At 36.9% G+C, this 17237-nt stretch overlaps 19 non-coding genes across 19 annotated transcripts; all 19 read left to right on the top strand.

Moving 5' to 3' along the window:
- Positions 1 to 1191: 1191 nt before the first annotated feature.
- On the top strand, positions 1192 to 1273 carry TRNAS-GCU (transfer RNA serine (anticodon GCU)). Its single transcript has one exon. It is a non-coding gene; the product is annotated as a tRNA-Ser (tRNA).
- Positions 1274 to 2103: 830 nt separating this feature from the next.
- On the top strand, positions 2104 to 2186 carry TRNAS-GCU (transfer RNA serine (anticodon GCU)). The gene has a single exon. It is a non-coding gene; the product is annotated as a tRNA-Ser (tRNA).
- Positions 2187 to 2899: 713 nt separating this feature from the next.
- On the top strand, positions 2900 to 2981 carry TRNAS-GCU (transfer RNA serine (anticodon GCU)). Its single transcript has one exon. It is a non-coding gene; the product is annotated as a tRNA-Ser (tRNA).
- An 830-nt stretch (positions 2982 to 3811) lies between these two features.
- Positions 3812 to 3893, top strand: TRNAS-GCU (transfer RNA serine (anticodon GCU)). Its single transcript has one exon. It is a non-coding gene; the product is annotated as a tRNA-Ser (tRNA).
- An 817-nt stretch (positions 3894 to 4710) lies between these two features.
- TRNAS-GCU (transfer RNA serine (anticodon GCU)) lies at positions 4711 to 4792 on the top strand. Its single transcript has one exon. It is a non-coding gene; the product is annotated as a tRNA-Ser (tRNA).
- A 477-nt stretch (positions 4793 to 5269) lies between these two features.
- TRNAS-GCU (transfer RNA serine (anticodon GCU)) lies at positions 5270 to 5351 on the top strand. Its single transcript has one exon. It is a non-coding gene; the product is annotated as a tRNA-Ser (tRNA).
- A 515-nt stretch (positions 5352 to 5866) lies between these two features.
- On the top strand, positions 5867 to 5948 carry TRNAS-GCU (transfer RNA serine (anticodon GCU)). The gene has a single exon. It is a non-coding gene; the product is annotated as a tRNA-Ser (tRNA).
- Positions 5949 to 6778: 830 nt separating this feature from the next.
- On the top strand, positions 6779 to 6860 carry TRNAS-GCU (transfer RNA serine (anticodon GCU)). The gene has a single exon. It is a non-coding gene; the product is annotated as a tRNA-Ser (tRNA).
- Positions 6861 to 7926: 1066 nt separating this feature from the next.
- On the top strand, positions 7927 to 8008 carry TRNAS-GCU (transfer RNA serine (anticodon GCU)). Its single transcript has one exon. It is a non-coding gene; the product is annotated as a tRNA-Ser (tRNA).
- An 830-nt stretch (positions 8009 to 8838) lies between these two features.
- TRNAS-GCU (transfer RNA serine (anticodon GCU)) lies at positions 8839 to 8920 on the top strand. The gene has a single exon. It is a non-coding gene; the product is annotated as a tRNA-Ser (tRNA).
- Positions 8921 to 9973: 1053 nt separating this feature from the next.
- On the top strand, positions 9974 to 10054 carry TRNAS-GCU (transfer RNA serine (anticodon GCU)). Its single transcript has one exon. It is a non-coding gene; the product is annotated as a tRNA-Ser (tRNA).
- Positions 10055 to 10767: 713 nt separating this feature from the next.
- Positions 10768 to 10849, top strand: TRNAS-GCU (transfer RNA serine (anticodon GCU)). Its single transcript has one exon. It is a non-coding gene; the product is annotated as a tRNA-Ser (tRNA).
- Positions 10850 to 11679: 830 nt separating this feature from the next.
- On the top strand, positions 11680 to 11761 carry TRNAS-GCU (transfer RNA serine (anticodon GCU)). Its single transcript has one exon. It is a non-coding gene; the product is annotated as a tRNA-Ser (tRNA).
- Positions 11762 to 13413: 1652 nt separating this feature from the next.
- On the top strand, positions 13414 to 13495 carry TRNAS-GCU (transfer RNA serine (anticodon GCU)). Its single transcript has one exon. It is a non-coding gene; the product is annotated as a tRNA-Ser (tRNA).
- Positions 13496 to 13972: 477 nt separating this feature from the next.
- Positions 13973 to 14054, top strand: TRNAS-GCU (transfer RNA serine (anticodon GCU)). Its single transcript has one exon. It is a non-coding gene; the product is annotated as a tRNA-Ser (tRNA).
- An 830-nt stretch (positions 14055 to 14884) lies between these two features.
- Positions 14885 to 14966, top strand: TRNAS-GCU (transfer RNA serine (anticodon GCU)). Its single transcript has one exon. It is a non-coding gene; the product is annotated as a tRNA-Ser (tRNA).
- A 477-nt stretch (positions 14967 to 15443) lies between these two features.
- TRNAS-GCU (transfer RNA serine (anticodon GCU)) lies at positions 15444 to 15525 on the top strand. The gene has a single exon. It is a non-coding gene; the product is annotated as a tRNA-Ser (tRNA).
- An 830-nt stretch (positions 15526 to 16355) lies between these two features.
- On the top strand, positions 16356 to 16437 carry TRNAS-GCU (transfer RNA serine (anticodon GCU)). The gene has a single exon. It is a non-coding gene; the product is annotated as a tRNA-Ser (tRNA).
- Positions 16438 to 16914: 477 nt separating this feature from the next.
- On the top strand, positions 16915 to 16996 carry TRNAS-GCU (transfer RNA serine (anticodon GCU)). The gene has a single exon. It is a non-coding gene; the product is annotated as a tRNA-Ser (tRNA).
- Positions 16997 to 17237: the final 241 nt, after the last annotated feature.

Raw genomic sequence — 17237 nt, 5'->3', positions numbered from 1 at the left:
TTGCCCCCCCAAATGTTAATAAGTGTGCTAGACCCCACGATAGACGTGAACCCGAAGCGTGGCGAGCGCAGCGAGCCCGCGAGGGGCGGCGGTGCGCGTCCTCCGACCTTTTCATTCCCCTACTATCCACTAGGGCGTGGAGTGAGAATATAATAGTGTGGCGAGCGCAGCGAGCCACCGAGCCCGAAGCGTGGCGAGCGCAGCGAGCCCCGCGAGGGGACGCGTCTAACTTCACAGGTATACGCGTCCCCTCGCGGGGCTCGCTGCGCTCGCCACGCTTCGGGCTCGGTGGCTCGCTGCGCTCGCCACACTATTATAGTCTCACTCCACGCCCTAGTGGATAGTAGGGGAATGAAAAGGTCGGAGGACGCGCACCGCCGCCCCTCGCGGGCTCGCTGCGCTCGCCACGCTTCGGGTTCACGTCTATCGTGGGGTCATGGCGGGCACATAAAAAATGTGAAATGGGTCATATTGGCCCATTTCACCTTTTTTATCATTTTTCCCTATGTGAGATGGACTTAATCAAGTCCATCTCATCTTGTGCCATTATAATGGCACAAGACCGACCGATTTCAATGTTAAAAGATTTTTTAACATTGAAGTCTATGGAAAAATCGGGTCAATCGGTCGGTCGCATCGCGGCCGATTTTAATTGGTCGCGACCGACCGATTGACCCGATTTCTGTCAATCACAGTGAAAAAATTGTCAAAAATCGGCCACATCGTGAGGATCGTGTCCCTTAATTAAGAGCCACGATCACTCACGATTGTGGCCGTTCTAGGAAACAAGTACCAAAAATACTTTAAATTAAGAAATCTATTTCAAGATCAGAAAAAGATGCCGATTGAAGCTTAAACAAAAATATCAAGATATAAACCAGTAAAGTCAAGATTATGAACAAGATGCCATTTGAAGACAACACAAACATTTCAAGAATATACCAGTCAAATCAGGAATTCTACTTCAAGATCATGAACATAATACTCAGTCTTACAATTGGATCTGAAAGTGTTTTCATTTTACAAAATCATTTATTATTAAGTAAATAAAGTCTAGAACATTCTCTAGGTATTTGTTAAACTTATATGGGCTGCTGATAGTTAAGACAATACAATCCACAGAGGTTTAAATTATTGACTTTTAAATGCCACAAGTGGTGTCGGATTGCTGGGTGCATTGTCAACATGGAGGACGAGGTGGCCGAGTGGTTAAGGCGATGGACTGCTAATCCATTGTGCTCTGCACGCATGGGTTCAAATCCCATCCTCGTCGGCTTGATATTTTTTTGGAGATGATATTTTTGTCAAGATCTTAAATTCCTGTCAATCATGTTATAAAGTCTTTCTTTAAATAACAGACATGCACAGCACACTTTTAGTGTAACTCTAGCATTGCTTTTACAGTATCAGTCGTGCTATTGGCCAGATGTGACTTGCCATCAAGCCTTTGATAGTGATGAGAACACAGTCCAAATGCTAGAAATAGTTGACTTTAAAGTAGGAAAAGTGGTGTCAGAAAGCCGGGATTGGGAGATAGCCGAAAGACGAGCTGGCCGAGATGGTTAAGGTTATAGACTGCTAATCCATTATGCTCAGCATGCATGGGTTCAAATCCCATCCTCGTCAGTTTAATTTACGTTGTCTGGACATGCTACTTTTGCGAAGAATGCTTGAAGCCAACACTTGAAGCTTACACATCACTGTAAAAAAATACTTTAAATTAAGAAATCTATTTCAAGATCAGAAAAAGATGCCGATTGAAGCTTAAACAAAAATATCAAGATATAAACCAGTAAAGTCAAGATTATGAACAAGATGCCATTTGAAGACAACACAAAAATTTCAAGAATATACCAGTCAAATCAGGAATTCTACTTCAAGATCATGAACATAATACTCAGTCTTACAATTGGATCTGAAAGTGTTTTCATTTTACAAAATCATTTATTATTAAGTAAATAAAGTCTAGAACATTCTCTAGGTATTTGTTAAACTTATATGGGCTGCTGATAGTTAAGACAATACAATCCACAGAGGTTTAAATTATTGACTTTTAAATGCCACAAGTGGTGTCGGATTGCTGGGTGTATTGTCAACATGGAGGACGAGGTGGCCGAGTGGTTAAGGCGATGGACTGCTAAATCCATTGTGCTCTGCACGCATGGGTTCAAATCCCATCCTCGTCGGTTTAATTTACGTTGTCTGGACATGCTACTTTTGCGAAGAATGCTTGAAGCCAACACTTGAAGCTTACACATCACTGTAAAAAAATACTTTAAATTAAGAAATCTATTTCAAGATCAGAAAAAGATGCCGATTGAAGCTTAAACAAAAATATCAAGATATAAACCAGTAAAGTCAAGATTATGAACAAGATGACATTTGAAGACAACACAAAAATTTCAAGAATATACCAGTCAAATCAGGAATTCTACTTCCTGGACATGCTACTTTTGCGAAGAATGCTTGAAGCCAACACTTGAAGCTTACACATCACTGTAAAAAAATACTATAAATTAAGAAATCTTTTTCAAGATCAGAAAAAGATAACGATTGAAGCTTAAACAAAAATAACAAGATATAAACCAGTAAAGTCAAGATTATGAACAAGATGCCATTTGAAGACAACACAAAAATTTCAAGAATATACCAGTCAAATCAGGAATTCTACTTCAAGATCATGAACAAAATACTCTGTCTTACAATTGGATCTGAAAGTGTTTTCATTTTACAAAATCATTTATTATTAAGTAAATAAAGTCTAGAACATTCTCTAGGTATTTGTTAAACTTATATGGGCTGCTGATAGTTTAGACAATACAATCCACAGAGGTTTAAATTATTGACTTTTAAATGCCACAAGTGGTGTCGGATTGCTGGGTGCATTGTCAACATGGAGGACGAGGTGGCCGAGTGTTTAAGGCGATGGACTGCTAATCCATTGTGCTCTGCACGCATGGGTTCAAATCCCATCCTCGTCGGCTTGATATCTTTTTGGAGCTGATGTTTTTGTCAAGATCTTAAATTCCTGTCAATCATGTTATAAAGTCTTTCTTTAAATAACAGACATGCACAGCACACTTTTAGTGTAACTCTAGCATTGCTTTTACAGTAGCAGTCGTGCTATTGGCCAGATTTGACTTGCCATCAAGCCTTTGATAGTGATGAGAACACAGTCCAAATGCTAGAAATAGTTGACTTTAAAGTAGGAAAAGTGGTGTCAGAAAGCCGGGATTGGGAGATAGCAGATAGACGAGCTGGCCGAGATGGTTAAGGTTATGGACTGCTAATCCATTATGCTCAGCACGCATGGGTTCAAATCCCATCCTCGTCGGTTTAATTTACGTTGTCTGGACATGCTACTTTTGCGAAGAATGCTTGAAGCCAACACTTGAAGCTTACACATCACTGTAAAAAAATACTTTAAATTAAGAAATCTATTTCAAGATCAGAAAAAGATGCCGATTGAAGCTTAAACAAAAATATCAAGATATAAACCAGTAAAGTCAAGATTATGAACAAGATGCCATTTGAAGACAACACAAACATTTCAAGAATATACCAGTCAAATCAGGAATTCTACTTCAAGATCATGAACATAATACTCATTCTTACAATTGGATCTGAAAGGGTTTTCATTTTACAAAATCATTTATTATTAAGTAAATAAAGTCTAGAACATTCTCTAGGTATTTTTTAAACTTATATGGACTGCTGATAGTTTAGACAATACAATCCACAGAGGTTTAAATTATTGACTTTTAAATGCCACAAGTGGTGTCGGATTGCTGGGTGCATTGTCAACATGGAGGACGAGGTGGCCGAGTGGTTAAGGCGATGGACTGCTAATCCATTGTGCTCTGCACGCATGGGTTCAAATCCCATCCTCGTCGGCTTGATATCTTTTTGGAGCTGATATTTTTGTCAAGATCTTAAATTCCTGTCAATCATGTTATAAAGTCTTTCTTTAAATAACAGACATGCACAGCACACTTTTAGTGTAACTCTAGCATTGCTTTTACAGTAGCAGTCGTGCTATTGGCCAGATGTGACTTGCCATCAAGCCTTTGATAGTGATGAGAACACAGTCCAAATGCTAGAAATAGTTGACTTTAAAGTAGTAAAAGTGGTGTCAGAAAGCCGGGATTGGGAGATAGCAGAAAGACGAGCTGGCCGAGATGGTTAAGGTTATGGACTGCTAATCCATTATGCTCAGCACGCATGGGTTCAAATCCCATCCTCGTCGGTTTAATCTACGTTGTCTGGACATGCTACTTTTGCGAAGAATGCTTGAAGCTTACACATCACTGTAAAAAAATACTTTAAATTAAGAAATCTATTTTAAGATCAGAAAAAGATGCTGATTGAAGCTTAAACAAAAATATCAAGATATAAACCAGTAAAGTCAAGATTATGAACAAGATGCCATTTGAAGACAACACAAAAATTTCAAGAATATACCAGTCAAATCAGGAATTCTACTTCAAGATCATGAACAAAATACTCTGTCTTACAATTGGATCTGAAAGGGTTTTCATTTTACAAAATCTTTTATTATTAAGTAAATAAAGTCTAGAACATTCTCTAGGTATTTGTTAAACTTATATGGGCTGCTGATAGGTAAGACAATACAATCCACAGAGGTTTAAATTATTGACTTTTAAATGCCACAAGTGGTGTCGGATTGCTGGGTGCATTGTCAACATGGAGGACGAGGTGGCCGAGTGGTTAAGGCGATGGACTGCTAATCCATTGTGCTCTGCACGCATGGGTTCAAATCCCATCCTCGTCGGTTTAATTTACGTTGTCTGGACATGCTACTTTTGCGAAGAATGCTTGAAGCCAACACTTGAAGCTTACACATCACTGTAAAAAAATACTTTAAATTAAGAAATCTATTTTAAGATCAGAAAAAGATGCTGATTGAAGCTTCAACAAAAATATCAAGATATAAACCAGTAAAGTCAAGATTATGAACAAGATGCCATTTGAAGACAACACAGAAATTTCAGGAATATACCAGTCAAATCAGGAATTCTACTTCAAGATCATGAACAAAATACTCTGTCTTACAATTGGATCTGAAAGGGTTTTCATTTTACAAAATCTTTTATTATTAAGTAAATAAAGTCTAGAACATTCTCTAGGTATTTGTTAAACTTATATGGGCTGCTGATAGTTAAGACAATACAATCCACAGATGTTTAAATTATTGACTTTTAAATGCCACAAGTGGTGTCGGATTGCTGGGTGCATTGTCAACATGGAGGACGAGGTGGCCGAGTGGTTAAGGCGATGGACTGCTAATCCATTGTGCTCTGCATGCATGGGTTCAAATCCCATCCTCGTCGGTTTAATATACGTTGGCTGGGCATGCTACTTTTGCGAAGAATGCTTGAAGCCAACACTTGAAGCTCATCACTTTTGCGAAGAATGCTTGAAGCCAACACTTGAAGATCATCACTGTAAAAAAATACTTTAAATTAAGAAATCTATTTCAAGATCAGAAAAAGATGCCGATTGAAGCTTAAACAAAAATATCAAGATATAAACCAGTAAAGTCAAGATTATGAACAAGATGCCATTTGAAGACAACACAAACATTTCAAGAATATACCAGTCAAATCAGGAATTCTACTTCAAGATCATGAACATAATACTCATTCTTACAATTGGATCTGAAAGGGTTTTCATTTTACAAAATCATTTATTATTAAGTAAATAAAGTCTAGAACATTCTCTAGGTATTTTTTAAACTTATATGGACTGCTGATAGTTTAGACAATACAATCCACAGAGGTTTAAATTATTGACTTTTAAATGCCACAAGTGGGGTCGGATTGCTGGGTGCATTGTCAACATGGAGGACGAGGTGGCCGAGTGGTTAAGGCGATGGACTGCTAATCCATTGTGCTCTGCACGCATGGGTTCAAATCCCATCCTCGTCGGCTTGATATCTTTTTGGAGCTGATATTTTTGTCAAGATCTTAAATTCCTGTCAATCATGTTATAAAGTCTTTCTTTAAATAACAGACATGCACAGCACACTTTTAGTGTAACTCTAGCATTGCTTTTACAGTAGCAGTCGTGCTATTGGCCAGATGTGACTTGCCATCAAGCCTTTGATAGTGATGAGAACACAGTCCAAATGCTAGAAATAGTTGACTTTAAAGTAGGAAAAGTGGTGTCAGAAAGCCGGGATTGGGAGATAGCAGAAAGACGAGCTGGCCGAGATGGTTAAGGTTATGGACTGCTAATCCATTATGCTCAGCACGCATGGGTTCAAATCCCATCCTCGTCGGTTTAATCTACGTTGTCTGGACATGCTACTTTTGCGAAGAATGCTTGAAGCCAACACTTGAAGCTTACACATCACTGTAAAAAAATACTTTAAATTAAGAAATCTATTTCAAGATCAAAAAAAGATGCCGATTGAAGCTTAAACAAAAATATCAAGATATAAACCAGTAAAGTCAAGATTATGAACAAGATGCCATTTGAAGACAACACAAAAATTTCAAGAATATACCAGTCAAATCAGGAATTCTACTTCAAGATCATGAACATAATACTCAGTCTTACAATTGGATCTGAAAGTGTTTTCATTTTACAAAATCATTTATTATTAAGTAAATAAAGTCTAGAACATTCTCTAGGTATTTGTTAAACTTATATGGGCTGCTGATAGTTTAGACAATACAATCCACAGAGGTTTAAATTATTGACTTTTAAATGCCACAAGTGGTGTCGGATTGCTGGGTGTATTGTCAACATGGAGGACGAGGTGGCCGAGTGGTTAAGGCGATGGACTGCTAATCCATTGTGCTCTGCACGCATGGGTTCAAATCCCATCCTCGTCGGCTTGATATTTTTTTGGAGATGATATTTTTGTCAAGATCGTAAATTCCTGTCAATCATGTTATAAAGTCTTTCTTTAAATAACAGACATGCACAGCACACTTTTAGTGTAACTCTAGCATTGCTTTTACAGTAGCAGTCGTGCTATTGGCCAGATGTGACTTGCCATCAAGCCTTTGATAGTGATGAGAACACAGTCCAAATGCTAGAAATAGTTGACTTTAAAGTAGGAAAAGTGGTGTCAGAAAGCCGGGATTGGGAGATAGCAGAAAGACGAGCTGGCCGAGATGGTTAAGGTTATGAACTGCTAATCCATTATGCTCAGCACGCATGGGTTCAAATCCCATCCTCGTCGGTTTAATTTACGTTGTCTGGACATGCTACTTTTGCGAAGAATGCTTGAAGCCAACACTTGAAGCTTACACATCACTGTAAAAAAATACTTTAAATTAAGAAATCTATTTCAAGATCAGAAAAAGATGCCGATTGAAGCTTAAACAAAAATATCAAGATATAAACCAGTAAAGTCAAGATTATGAACAAGATGCCATTTGAAGACAACACAAAAATTTCAAGAATATACCAGTCAAATCAGGAATTCTACTTCCTGGACATGCTACTTTTGCGCAGAATGCTTGAAGCCAACACTTGAAGCTTACACATCACTGTAAAAAAATACTATAAATTAAGAAATCTTTTTCAAGATCAGAAAAAGATAACGATTGAAGCTTAAACAAAAATAATAAGATATAAACCAGTAAAGTCAAGATTATGAACAAGATGCCATTTGAAGACAACACAAAAATTTCAAGAATATACCAGTCAAATCAGGAATTCTACTTCAAGATCATGAACAAAATACTCAGTCTTACAATTGGATCTGAAAGGGTTTTCATTTTACAAAATCATTTATTATTAAGTAAATAAAGTCTAGAACATTCTCTAGGTATTTGTTAAACTTATATGGGCTGCTGATAGTTTAGACAATACAATCCACAGAGGTTTAAATTATTGACTTTTAAATGCCACAAGTGGTGTCGGATTGCTGGGGGCATTGTCAACATGGAGGACGAGGTGGCCGAGTGGTTAAGGCGATGGACTGCTAATCCATTGTGCTCTGCACGCATGGGTTCAAATCCCATCCTCGTCGGTTCGATATCTTTTTGGAGCTGATATTTTTGTCAAGATCTTAAATTCTTGTCAATCATGTTATAAAGTCTTTCTTTAAATAACAGACATGCACAGCACACTTTTAGTGTAACTCTAGCATTGCATTTACAGTAGCAGTCGTGCTATTGGCCAGATGTGACTTGCCATCAAGCCTTTGATAGTGATGAGAACACAGTCCAAATGCTAGAAATAGTTGACTTTAAAGTAGGAAAAGTGGTGTCAGAAAGCCGGGATTGGGAGATAGCAGAAAGATGAGCTGGCCGAGATGGTTAAGGTTATGGACTGCTAATCCATTATGCTCAGCACGCATGGGTTCAAATCTCATCCTCGTCGGTTTAATTTACGTTGTCTGGACATGCTACTTTTGCGAAGAATGCTTGAAACCAACACTTGAAGCTTACACATCACTGTAAAAAAATACTTTAAATTAAGAAATCTATTTCAAGATCAGAAAAAGATGCCGATTGAAGCTTAAACAAAAATATCAAGATATAAACCAGTAAAGTCAAGATTATGAACAAGATGCCATTTGAAGACAACACAAAAATTTCAAGAATATACCAGTCAAATCAGGAATTCTACTTCAAGATCATGAACAAAATACTCTGTCTTACAATTGGATCTGAAAGGGTTTTCATTTTACAAAATCATTTATTATTAAGTAAATAAAGTCTAGAACATTCTCTAGGTATTTTTTAAACTTATATGGGCTGCTGATAGTTTAGACAATACAATCCACAGAGGTTTAAATTATTGACTTTTAAATGCCACAAGTGGTGTCGGATTGCTGGGTGCATTGTCAACATGGAGGACGAGGTGGCCGAGTGGTTAAGGCGATGGACTGCTAATCCATTGTGCTCTGCACGCATGGGTTCAAATCCCATCCTCGTCGGCTTGATATCTTTTTGGAGCTGATATTTTTGTCAAGATCTTAAATTCCTGTCAATCATGTTATAAAGTCTTTCTTTAAATAACAGACATGCACAGCACACTTTTAGTGTAACTCTAGCATTGCTTTTACAGTAGCAGTCGTGCTATTGGCCAGATGTGACTTGCCATCAAGCCTTTGATAGTGATGAGAACACAGTCCAAATGCTAGAAATAGTTGACTTTAAAGTAGGAAAAGTGGTGTCAGAAAGCCGGGATTGGGAGATAGCAGAAAGACGAGCTGGCCGAGATGGTTAAGGTTATGGACTGCTAATCCATTATGCTCAGCACGCATGGGTTCAAATCCCATCCTCGTCGGTTTAATCTACGTTGTCTGGACATGCTACTTTTGCGAAGAATGCTTGAAGCTTACACATCACTGTAAAAAAATACTTTAAATTAAGAAATCTATTTCAAGATCAGAAAAAGATGCTGATTGAAGCTTAAACAAAAATATCAAGATATAAACCAGTAAAGTCAAGATTATGAACAAGATGCCATTTAAAGACAACACAAAAATTTCAAGAATATACCAGTCAAATCAGGAATTCTACTTCCTGGACATGCTACTTTTGCGCAGAATGCTTGAAGCCAACACTTGAAGCTTACACATCACTGTAAAAAAATACTATAAATTAAGAAATCTTTTTCAAGATCAGAAAAAGATAACGATTGAAGCTTAAACAAAAATAATAAGATATAAACCAGTAAAGTCAAGATTATGAACAAGATGCCATTTGAAGACAACACAAAAATTTCAAGAATATACCAGTCAAATCAGGAATTCTACTTCTAGATAATGAACAAAATACTCAGTCTTACAATTGGATCTGAAAGGGTTTTCATTTTACAAAATCATTTATTATTAAGTAAATAAAGTCTAGAACATTCTCTAGGTATTTGTTAAACTTATATGGGCTGCTGATAGTTAAGACAATACAATCCACAGAGGTTTAAATTATTGACTTTTAAATGCCAAAAGTGGTGTCGGATTGCTGGGTGCATTGTCAACATGGAGGACGAGGTGGCCGAGTGGTTAGGCGATGGACTGCTAATCCATTGTGCTCTGCACGCATGGGTTCAAATGCCATCCTCGTCGTTTTAATTAACGTTGTCTGGACATGCTACTTTTGCGAAGAATGCTTGAAGCCAACACTTGAAGCTTACACATCACTGTAAAAAAATACTTTAAATTAAGAAATCTATTTCAAGATCAGAAAAAGATGCCGATTGAAGCTTAAACAAAAATATCAAGATATAAACCAGTAAAGTCAAGATTATGAACAAGATGACATTTGAAGACAACACAAAAATTTCAAGAATATACCAGTCAAATCAGGAATTCTACTTCCTGGACATGCTACTTTTGCGAAGAATGCTTGAAGCCAACACTTGAAGCTTACACATCACTGTAAAAAAATACTATAAATTAAGAAATCTTTTTCAAGATCAGAAAAAGATAACGATTGAAGCTTAAACAAAAATAACAAGATATAAACCAGTAAAGTCAAGATTATGAACAAGATGCCATTTGAAGACAACACAAAAATTTCAAGAATATACCAGTCAAATCAGGAATTCTACTTCAAGATCATGAACAAAATACTCTGTCTTACAATTGGATCTGAAAGTGTTTTCATTTTACAATATCATTTATTATTAAGTAAATAAAGTCTAGAACATTCTCTAGGTATTTGTTAAACTTATATGGGCTGCTGATAGTTTAGACAATACAATCCACAGAGGTTTAAATTATTGACTTTTAAATGCCACAAGTGGTGTCGGATTGCTGGGTGCATTGTCAACATGGAGGACGAGGTGGCCGAGTGTTTAAGGCGATGGACTGCTAATCCATTGTGCTCTGCACGCATGGGTTCAAATCCCATCCTCGTCGGCTTGATATCTTTTTGGAGCTGATATTTTTGTCAAGATCTTAAATTCCTGTCAATCATGTTATAAAGTCTTTCTTTAAATAACAGACATGCACAGCACACTTTTAGTGTAACTCTAGCATTGCTTTTACAGTAGCAGTCGTGCTATTGGCCAGATTTGACTTGCCATCAAGCCTTTGATAGTGATGAGAACACAGTCCAAATGCTAGAAATAGTTGACTTTAAAGTAGGAAAAGTGGTGTCAGAAAGCCGGGATTGGGAAATAGCAGATAGACGAGCTGGTCGAGATGGTTAAGGTTATGGACTGCTAATCCATTATGCTCAGCACGCATGGGTTCAAATCCCATCCTCGTCGGTTTAATTTACGTTGTCTGGACATGCTACTTTTGCGAAGAATGCTTGAATCCAACACTTGAAGCTTACACATCACTGTAAAAAAATACTTTAAATTAAGAAATCAATTTCAAGATCAGAAAAAGATGCCGATTGAAGCTTAAACAAAAATATCAAGATATAAACCAGTAAAGTCAAGATTATGAACAAGATGCCATTTGAAGACAACACAAACATTTCAAGAATATACCAGTCAAATCAGGAATTCTACTTCAAGATCATGAACATAATACTCAGTCTTACAATTGGATCTGAAAGTGTTTTCATTTTACAAAATCTTTTATTATTAAGTAAATAAAGTCTAGAACATTCTCTAGGTATTTGTTAAACTTATATGGGCTGCTGATAGTTAAGACAATACAATCCACAGAGGTTTAAATTATTGACTTTTAAATGCCACAAGTGGTGTCGGATTGCTGGGTGCATTGTCAACATGGAGGACGAGGTGGCCGAGTGGTTAAGGCGATGGACTGCTAATCCATTGTGCTCTGCACGCATGGGTTCAAATCCCATCCTCGTCAGCTTGATATCTTTTTGGAGCTGATATTTTTGTCAAGATCTTAAATTCTTGTCAATCATGTTATAAAGTCTTTCTTTAAATAACAGACATGCACAGCACACTTTTAGTGTAACTCTAGCATTGCTTTTACAGTAGCAGTCGTGCTATTGGCCAGATTTGACTTGCCATCAAGCCTTTGATAGTGATGAGAACACAGTCCAAATGCTAGAAATAGTTGACTTTAAAGTAGGAAAAGTGGTGTCAGAAAGCCGGGATTGGGAGATAGCAGAAAGACGAGCTGGCCGAGATGGTTAAGGTTATGGACTGCTAATCCATTATGCTCAGCACGCATGGGTTCAAATCCCATCCTCGGCGGTTTAATTTACGTTGTCTGGACATGCTACTTTTGCGAAGAATGCTTGAAGCCAACACTTGAAGCTTACACATCACTGTAAAAAAATACTTTAAATTAAGAAATCTATTTTAAGATCAGAAAAAGATGCTGATTGAAGCTTAAACAAAAATATCAAGATATAAACCAGTAAAGTCAAGATTATGAACAAGATGCCATTTGAAGACAACACAAAAATTTCAGGAATATACCAGTCAAATCAGGAATTCTACTTCAAGATCATGAACAAAATACTCTGTCTTACAATTGGATCTGAAAGGGTTTTCATTTTACAAAATCTTTTATTATTAAGTAAATAAAGTCTAGAACATTCTCTAGGTATTTGTTAAACTTATATGGGCTGCTGATAGTTAAGACAATACAATCCACAGATGTTTAAATTATTGACTTTTAAATGCCACAAGTGGTGTCGGATTGCTGGGTGCATTGTCAGCTTGATATCTTTTTGGAGCTGATATTTTTGTCAAGATCTTAAATTCTTGTCAATCATGTTATAAAGTCTTTCTTTAAATAACAGACATGCACAGCACACTTTTAGTGTAACTCTAGCATTGCTTTTACAGTAGCAGTCGTGCTATTGGCCAGATTTGACTTGCCATCAAGCCTTTGATAGTGATGAGAACACAGTCCAAATGCTAGAAATAGTTGACTTTAAAGTAGGAAAAGTGGTGTCAGAAAGCCGGGATTGGGAGATAGCAGAAAGACGAGCTGGCCGAGATGGTTAAGGTTATGGACTGCTAATCCATTATGCTCAGCACGCATGGGTTCAAATCCCATCCTCGGCGGTTTAATTTACGTTGTCTGGACATGCTACTTTTGCGAAGAATGCTTGAAGCCAACACTTGAAGCTTACACATCACTGTAAAAAAATACTTTAAATTAAGAAATCTATTTTAAGATCAGAAAAAGATGCTGATTGAAGCTTAAACAAAAATATCAAGATATAAACCAGTAAAGTCAAGATTATGAACAAGATGCCATTTGAAGACAACACAAAAATTTCAGGAATATACCAGTCAAATCAGGAATTCTACTTCAAGATCATGAACAAAATACTCTGTCTTACAATTGGATCTGAAAGGGTTTTCATTTTACAAAATCTTTTATTATTAAGTAAATAAAGTCTAGAACATTCTCTAGGTATTTGTTAAACTTATATGGGCTGCTGATAGTTAAGACAATACAATCCACAGATGTTTAAATTATTGACTTTTAAATGCCACAAGTGGTGTCGGATTGCTGGGTGCATTGTCAACATGGAGGACGAGGTGGCCGAGTGGTTAAGGCGATGGACTGCTAATCCATTGTGCTCTGCATGCATGGGTTCAAATCCCATCCTCGTCGGTTTAATATACGTTGTCTGGGCATGCTACTTTTGCGAAGAATGCTTGAAGCCAACACTTGAAGCTTACACATCACTGTAAAAAAATACTTTAAATTAAGAAATCTATTTCAAGATCAGAAAAAGATGCCGATTGAAGCTTAAACAAAAATATCAAGATATAAACCAGTAAAGTCAAGATTATGAACAAGATGCCATTTGAAGACAACACAAACATTTCAAGAATATACCAGTCAAATCAGGAATTCTACTTCAAGATCATGAACATAATACTCATTCTTACAATTGGATCTGAAAGTGTTTTCATTTTACAAAATCTTTTATTATTAAGTAAATAAAGTCTAGAACATTCTCTAGGTATTTGTTAAACTTATATGGGCTGCTGATAGTTAAGACAATACAATCCACAGAGGTTTAAATTATTGACTTTTAAATGCCACAAGTGGTGTCGGATTGCTGGGTGCATTGTCAACATGGAGGACGAGTTGGCCGAGTGGTTAAGGCGATGGACTGCTAATCCATTGTGCTCTGCACGCATGGGTTCAAATCCCATCCTCGTCAGCTTGATATCTTTTTGGAGCTGATATTTTTGTCAAGATCTTAAATTCTTGTCAATCATGTTATAAAGTCTTTCTTTAAATAACAGACATGCACAGCACACTTTTAGTGTAACTCTAGCATTGCTTTTACAGTAGCAGTCGTGCTATTGGCCAGATTTGACTTGCCATCAAGCCTTTGATAGTGATGAGAACACAGTCCAAATGCTAGAAATAGTTGACTTTAAAGTAGGAAAAGTGGTGTCAGAAAGCCGGGATTGGGAGATAGCAGAAAGACGAGCTGGCCGAGATGGTTAAGGTTATGGACTGCTAATCCATTATGCTCAGCACGCATGGGTTCAAATCCCATCCTCGGCGGTTTAATTTACGTTGTCTGGACATGCTACTTTTGCGAAGAATGCTTGAAGCCAACACTTGAAGCTTACACATCACTGTAAAAAAATACTTTAAATTAAGAAATCTATTTTAAGATCAGAAAAAGATGCTGATTGAAGCTTAAACAAAAATATCAAGATATAAACCAGTAAAGTCAAGATTATGAACAAGATGCCATTTGAAGACAACACAAAAATTTCAGGAATATACCAGTCAAATCAGGAATTCTACTTCAAGATCATGAACAAAATACTCTGTCTTACAATTGGATCTGAAAGGGTTTTCATTTTACAAAATCTTTTATTATTAAGTAAATAAAGTCTAGAACATTCTCTAGGTATTTGTTAAACTTATATGGGCTGCTGATAGTTAAGACAATACAATCCACAGATGTTTAAATTATTGACTTTTAAATGCCACAAGTGGTGTCGGATTGCTGGGTGCATTGTCAACATGGAGGACGAGGTGGCCGAGTGGTTAAGGCGATGGACTGCTAATCCATTGTGCTCTGCATGCATGGGTTCAAATCCCATCCTCGTCGGTTTAATATACGTTGTCTGGGCATGCTACTTTTGCGAAGAATGCTTGAAGCCAACACTTGAAGCTTACACATCACTGTAAAAAAATACTTTAAATTAAGAAATCTATTTCAAGATCAGAAAAAGATGCCGATTGAAGCTTAAACAAAAATATCAAGATATAAACCAGTAAAGTCAAGATTATGAACAAGATGCCATTTGAAGACAACACAAACATTTCAAGAATATACCAGTCAAATCAGGAATTCTACTTCAAGATCATGAACATAATACTCATTCTTACAATTGGATCTGAAAGTGTTTTCATTTTACAAAATCTTTTATTATTAAGTAAATAAAGTCTAGAACATTCTCTAGGTATTTGTTAAACTTATATGGGCTGCTGATAGTTAAGACAATACAATCCACAGAGGTTTAAATTATTGACTTTTAAATGCCACAAGTGGTGTCGGATTGCTGGGTGCATTGTCAACATGGAGGACGAGTTGGCCGAGTGGTTAAGGCGATGGACTGCTAATCCATTGTGCTCTGCACGCATGGGTTCAAATCCCATCCTCGTCAGCTTGATATCTTTTTGGAGCTGATATTTTTGTCAAGATCTTAAATTCTTGTCAATCATGTTATAAAGTCTTTCTTTAAATAACAGACATGCACAGCACACTTTTAGTGTAACTCTAGCATTGCTTTTACAGTAGCAGTCGTGCTATTGGCCAGATTTGACTTGCCATCAAGCCTTTGATAGTGATGAGAACACAGTCCAAATGCTAGAAATAGTTGACTTTAAAGTAGGAAAAGTGGTGTCAGAAAGCCGGGATTGGGAGATAGCAGAAAGACGAGCTGGCCGAGATGGTTAAGGTTATGGACTGCTAATCCATTATGCTCAGCACGCATGGGTTCAAATCCCATCCTCGGCGGTTTAATTTACGTTGTCTGGACATGCTACTTTTGCGAAGAATGCTTGAAGCCAACACTTGAAGCTTACACATCACTGTAAAAAAATACTTTAAATTAAGAAATCTATTTTAAGATCAGAAAAAGATGCTGATTGAAGCTTAAACAAAAATATCAAGATATAAACCAGTAAAGTCAAGATTATGAACAAGATGCCATTTGAAGACAACACAAAAATTTCAGGAATATACCAGTCAAATCAGGAATTCTACTTCAAGATCATGAACAAAATACTCTGTCTTACAATTGGATCTGAAAGGGTTTTCATTTTACAAAATCTTTTATTATTAAGTAAATAAAGTCTAGAACATTCTCTAGGTATTTGTTAAACTTATATGGGCTGCTGATAGTTAAGACAATACAATCCACAGATGTTTAAATTATTGACTTTTAAATGCCACAAGTGGTGTCGGATTGCTGGGTGCATTGTCAACATGGAGGACGAGGTGGCCGAGTGGTTAAGGCGATGGACTGCTAATCCATTGTGCTCTGCATGCATGGGTTCAAATCCCATCCTCGTCGGTTTAATATACGTTGTCTGGGCATGCTACTTTTGCGAAGAATGCTTGAAGCCAACACTTGAAGCTTACACATCACTGTAAAAAAATACTTTAAATTAAGAAATCTATTTCAAGATCAGAAAAAGATGCCGATTGAAGCTTAAACAAAAATATCAAGATATAAACCAGTAAAGTCAAGATTATGAACAAGATGCCATTTGAAGACAACACAAAAATTTCAAGAATATACCAGTCAAATCAGGAATTCTACTTCAAGATCATGAACAAAATACTCTGTCTTACAATTGGATCTGAAAGTGTTTTCATTTTACAAAATCATTTATTATTAAGTAAATAAAGTCTAGAACATTCTCTAGGTATTTGTTAAACTTATATGGGCTGCTGATAGTTTAGACAATACAATCCACAGAGGTTTAAATTATTGACTTTTAAATGCCACAAGTGGTGTCGGATTGCTGGGTGCATTGTCAACATGGAGGACGAGGTGGCCGAGTGTTTAAGGCGATGGACTGCTAATCCATTGTGCTCTGCACGCATGGGTTCAAATCCCATCCTCGTCGGCTTGATATCTTTTTGGAGCTGATATTTTTGTCAAGATCTTAAATTCCTGTCAATCATGTTATAAAGTCTTTCTTTAAATAACAGACATGCACAGCACACTTTTAGTGTAACTCTAGCATTGCTTTTACAGTAGCAGTCGTGCTATTGGCCAGATTTGACTTGCCATCAAGCCTTTGATAGTGATGAGAACACAGTCCAAATGCTAGAAATAGTTGACTTTAAAGTAGGAAAAGTGGTGTC

The sequence above is a fragment of the Crinia signifera genome, chromosome 11, assembly GCF_055691185.1.
Source record: "Crinia signifera chromosome 11, ASM5569118v1, whole genome shotgun sequence".
Taxonomy (NCBI): domain Eukaryota; kingdom Metazoa; phylum Chordata; class Amphibia; order Anura; family Myobatrachidae; genus Crinia; species Crinia signifera.
Note: the sequence above shows the minus strand (reverse complement) of the source record. Positions and strands in the feature narration are given on the sequence as shown.